Source organism: Hydra vulgaris, chromosome 04 (genome assembly GCF_038396675.1).
Source record: "Hydra vulgaris chromosome 04, alternate assembly HydraT2T_AEP".
In the NCBI taxonomy this organism is placed as follows: domain Eukaryota; kingdom Metazoa; phylum Cnidaria; class Hydrozoa; order Anthoathecata; family Hydridae; genus Hydra; species Hydra vulgaris.
This window is the reverse complement of record NC_088923.1, coordinates 29201430-29207500: the sequence shown is the minus strand read 5'-3', so window position 1 is coordinate 29207500 and position 6071 is coordinate 29201430. Positions and strand designations below refer to the sequence as shown.

At 30.0% G+C, this 6071-nt stretch overlaps 1 protein-coding gene across 2 annotated transcripts in view; it reads left to right on the top strand.

The window, feature by feature from the left end:
• Positions 1–6071, top strand: part of LOC101240546 (uncharacterized) — a 121682-nt gene that overhangs the window by 94243 nt on the left and 21368 nt on the right. The window lies entirely within an intron of this gene.

The following is a 6071-nucleotide window of genomic DNA, read 5'->3' as shown; positions in this document are numbered from 1 at the left end:
TGATTACTTCGTGGTATGTCGATGACGGATGGCTCTTTCTTCCAGTGATTTTTGAATGACTGCAATGCCTTTTTGTAAGGCTTCAATACATCAGATAAATTCTTGAAGTCATTGTCATTGTACTTTTGACTACTAAACCAATGTTCTGCCCACTCATATGAAATGAACCTGCAAACCTTCTCCAAATTCTTTCTCGCTTCAGGCATAAGAATGAACGCCAGAATGGCGAGAATGGCTCTTGAGTTCCATCTGGCATTGCTCATATTAGGAATGTTCTGAAAGTGAATCAGAGGGAAGTTTCTTTGTTCTTCATAGAACCTAAACACTCTTGTTAAATGGTACAAAAACTTCATATCGTCTCTCCACCCTGATTTATCAAGAATTTCTACAGTTCCATTCACAAACTTATCCTTCAGTTCATCATACTTATTCAACAGTTCAGACACAAATGGGTATTCAATGTTTGGAGATTTGGTATCACCCCCAAGTTCTTTGTCCATCACCAGACGGAGAATCCTGTCTAGTACGTGATGCTGACAACCGATAAATTGTGGTATTGTGACACCCTTTAATTTAAACATACGTTGCAACTTCACAACAACTCCATTTCTCTTCCCAGTATTGACGTTTGTTGTATCAGTAATGATCATCTTAATTGAATTCCACAAATTGTATTCATCAATAAGTTTGGCAATTTTTTCAGCAACAGTTTCAGCTTTGCCATCTTTTAAACGCAGTGCATCAAGTTTCACGTCAGTTCTTTCATTCTGAAGTACAACTACCTGATATTCCTTATCATCTATTCGTTTGCCGTCAAAGTGTAAGGACCACTGTTCCATTTTAAGTTGTTGTATCATTTCTTTTTTTAATTTACCTGCCTCTTTGAATATGGACTTGTAAATTGCTGATTGACTTGGAGTTGGAATATCAATACCTTGTTGTGATAATACATTGCATATTTTAGCAGCTTTCTTTGTGGAAACTCCACTTGATGTAACCATACTTACAGCAAATTTACTTTTGTAGTGCTTTCTAGTTTTTTTCTGAGTGTCCTCATCATCGTCTTTATCACCGTCGTCGTCTTCATCATTTTCACTCTTACTTTTGCAGTTTTCAGATTCAGTACCACTGTCTGTGGTAGACAGGACTTGTGATGTGGAAGGTATTGCTGTTCCAGACTGGACTTTCCTTCTCTTGGAAGGGTGAATGGTTTCTTTACTTGCCACTTGTCCTGTTGAGTACCCCACCTGTCCTTTACTTTCTTTTTGTTGGTGGTATAGACGTTTATCTTCCGAGGATAACCACTGGCCATTCACTTTCGTGATGTCAAATAATGCATTGAGAACATCATATTTTCCACGCTTGACACATTCATCATAGACCTTTAGCACCTTCATAAGCTTTGCTCTTATCACTTGATCAGACACACGTGGAAAATTCAGTTTATTGTCCCACAATTTTGTAATTTCCTTAGAAATTTGGTCTATTCGTTCTTTTCTTCCTTTAACATATGCTCCGAGAAACTGGTATCTTCCTACGATCTGCAATTGAAGTGGTATTCTGGATTTTTCATCGAGTGAATGTTCTTCTACAGCCACGCTTCCTCTTCTTCTGTGTGACTCTTGAAATCTCACCAAATTTTTAGTCCAAGTCTTCTTGTTCTTTGTTACTGTGGTATGACTTTTCTTGTGAGACATCATATAATATTGTTACGACTTTACGGATAGCTGAGCGTAAATATCCGTTTAATAAAGTCGTTTAATTAATAAAATACTTTAACTGTATAGTAATCCAATTATAGTTCGATAATCCAGTCAATGTTGATAACAGTTCGATAATCCAGTCCGTATCCTAACGATAATGCTACAACTACTTATACTTCGTACACTTACAGCGTCTTTAGTTCGCTACAGTAGTTCCTTATTAGCTCAGTTACACGCAGAGTACTTCATAGAACTATTCACATTATCAACACTGAGCTCTGACAGCAGCTCGCTTATATAATTATTTAGAGCTTCCAGAATGTTCTACTAAGTTCTATAATCTTCTACAGTCTGTTACAGTCGTCTATATCACCGTGGTAACACAATGACGTCATCACATAACAATTCCAAGTATTTGCCGGCACACGGCCGTTTCGTTGCCATGGTAACGTGTGGCGTTATATTTATAAATTCATAACAAAATAATGAAATAAATAGAATTAAGCTGAGAATTAAGCTTAAGATTAAAACATCGGTCAAAAATGAATGTATAAAAATGGTAAATCAAATTTTTTTTTTGGGGTGACCTTTTTTTGTTGCAGAAAGCTATTTGGGCCTTTTTTCATGATTTTAGGTAAAAGTTCATCGATTTATGATACAGGAAACATTTTATTTGAAAAAAAATTAAAAAGTCATATCCCTAATATATATATATATATATATATATATATATATATATATATATATATATATATATATATATATATATATATATATATATATAATATAATATATAGTTATATAATATATAGTTATATGATATATATATATATATATATATATATATATATATATATATATATATATATATATATATATATATATATTATATAATATGTAGTTATATAGTATATATAGTTATATAATTTTATAGTTATAGTTTAAAATTTTAATAATATTCAAGATATTCTAAATTTTTAAAGTATCAATATATAATAATGTTCTAAGGTTAATTGACACCCAAGCTGATATTTCTTTAAGCTTTTTCAAAAAAAAAAAAAAAATTTTTTTAACCCAATCTGAGATAACTAGATCGTTATTTTTGCATAAAACTCAATTAGCAAGCTAAGCTTTTTGTCTACTGTAAAAATGTTATTAGAAAACTTAATAATAAAATTTTAGAATATTTTTGAAATGATTATAAGTCAGCCCTTGGAATTAGGAAAATTGCTGACCTTAAAATGTAAGAGGTCAGCATCAGGTTGGCAAAAAAAATTTGACACAAATGGGTTATCATAAAACATAGAAACGAGGTTGGCAATTTTTTGCTAACCTCAAAGACTTTTAGGTTGACATTTAGTTCGGCATTGTCAAATACTGCAACTAATTCCAAGAGCTGAAGTAATACTATAGAGATGTAGAACATAATATTAATAAAAAATATCCTTGCTAAAGAAATTTTGCAGAATATTACTATGGAATTAATACAAAATCAGTAAAAAATCATATTTATAGATGTGTTTTGACAATAAATTAGAAATCAAACTAACTTACCCAAAATGTGTTAAAGCAGCTGTCTCAGAAAACAGAGTTTGCTATATTTAGTTGTGCAGGGTGACAAATTTCCATCTTACAAAACTAAAATGTTACAGCTCAATGGAACATTTAGTTAACAATCCTACTAATAAATCAAATTAATATTAGTGCTAATGCTTATGTTCTGAATTTGTCAAGTTATTCCATAACGCTTTTATTGTTTTGTGTTCTAAATATGACAAGTTATTCCATAACACTTTGTTGTTTTGTGTTTTAAATATGTCAAGTTATTCCATAACGTTTTGTTGTTTTGTGTTCTGAATATGTCAAGTTATTCCATAGCGCTTTGTTGTTTTGTAAGCATTTGCTCATTAGTTTAAACCACTTGGCCATTAGTTTTTGTGTTTTTATATTTTATAAAGTTATACTCTTTACAATCCCTTTACAAAAAATCTTTACAGTAAAATGTTTTCTGCAAATGTTTCAATGTAGTAAAATTGTTTACTTTTTTAGTTTTTTAATTTTTATTATGCTAATTTATTAATAATTTTTGATTCTTTGTTTATAAATTTTTACTTATTTTATAGACTTAATTTGTGATACAAACGATGATGTGACACAAACTGGTAGTCTTAATCCAAAACGTGACACAAACTTAATCTAAAAATACAATCTCTTGTTTTATCTCAAGTTGATTATTTGTTGCTGCAGTTTGTTTAAATTTGTTACTGCAGTTTGTACAAATTTGTTGCTATAGTTTGTATAAATTTGTTACTGTAGTTTGTATAAATTTGTTGCTGCAGTTTGTTTAAATTTGTTACTGTAGTTTGTATAAATTTGTTGCTGCAGTTTGTTTAAATTTGTTACTGTAGTTTGTATAAATTTGTTGCTGCAGTTTGTTTAAATTTGTTACTGCAGTTTGTTTAAATTTGTTGCTGCAGTTTGATTAAATTTGTTGCTGCAGTTTGTTTAAATTTGTTACTCCAGTTCTTTCTATCACGAATTTGTTGCTGAAGTTCTTTCTCTCTTGAACTTGTGGCTGCAGTTCTTTCTCTCTTGTAACTTTCCCATTTTAATTGTTTATGCAACACAAAGATCGCAAAAAGTGACCGACTGAGCCATCCAGTTACGTAGACCTGAGAGATGTGATAATAGAATCAGATTGTAGATGATGACATTTAGGTAAAAAATATAAATTAATGTAAAGACTATTTAGTAGAAGGAATAAAATTTAATGACTCAGGAAGAGGGGGAACCATAACTGATACTCTAGTCATCCTTAGCAAACGATAAGACAATTGTCTATGAGTAAACAAGTCAATATAAATCCACTGGTTTATTAATGGCAACCAAGACTAAAATTATCGCACTGTACAAAAATGATAAAATAAAATAAGTAGATAACAAAATAGGAAGTAAAATTATAATAAATGATAGTTCGGGCAATATAAAGAGAAAAAATAGGCTAATAAATGTGGTACTATTTGTGGTCTAAACTCTAGATATTAAATTGAAAACTGATAACATGTGTAACATAAAAATATATAAATGTCATTAATGTAACAAATTCATAATATAAAGCTCACAATGCTCTAAAACTCATGGGTGTAAGCGGTAAAAAGCCAATTAGAATATTCTAACAAATTAGAATTGAGTAATGGATGAATGGTGATCGCCCTTCTCAGAAACGCACTGCGATCACCAATGACGTTTCAGAGGGCCCGAGACTTGCACTAATGCCACTCATTTATTAAAATTAAATTTATTTAAAAGTTCACATAACTACTTAATTATATTGATACATCACATAATTACTTAAAAATTCACCTAAATAATTTAAAAATTCACATAATTACTTTATTATATCGATACATTAAAAATTATGTTTATCACATAATTACTTAATTATATACATACATTAAAAATTATATTTATCACATAATTACTTAATTAAATTGTTACATTTAAGACATTTTTTACTTTATTTTCATAATAGTTTTTAGTTTTTATTCTTCACACTATGAAATAATGTCAGCTTGATTGCAATGAAGTTGAAGTTGTATCTATCCATAGCTTAAGTTGTATCCATCCATAGCTGAAGTTGTATCCATCCATAGTTGAAGTTGTATTATATCCAGAAAATATTGAAAACTAAAAGATTATTTACAACATTAAAAATCATTTTAATGAATAAAATAGAGTTTCAAAGCATTTGCGTTTGAAAAAAGCTAGGTGATTAAAGTTTTTTTAAGATGAAGGAACAGTTACAGTAAAATGGATTTGGCTATGATAATTCATGCAAGTGTTTTCATTGATTGAATAAGAGAGTTTGAAATTGGTTGAAAAAGTTTGGTAGCAGGTTAAACAATATTTACAGTTTGATTTAGGACCTTGACTAAAACACAAAGTGGGTTCAATAAAAGAACCAGATCTTTACCCAGAATATGACAGCAGTATTCCATATAAAACAAATAAGGGATTAATAGAGGTAAATAATGGAATCAAGAGTTAGGAAATGGTAATCACAATATAGAGATGCAATCATAGAACATGCTTAGAACAACCATAGAACATAGATTAAAACAATAGAATATGGCTTAGAACAACCATAGAACATGCATAGAACAATCATAAAACATGGATTGGATTTATTGTTTCCATACAAGGCTATTAGTGAGAAATAATCCAAGAAGACATAAAGTAGAGAATTCTGTTGTTGTCAATCATCAATATCAGAATAGCAACAATATTGCAATAATTATTAAAACTTTTTTAAAAGTTTCTTTTAGGTTAATATTTACCACCACTGTGTGTCCACCACTGTGCATCCCA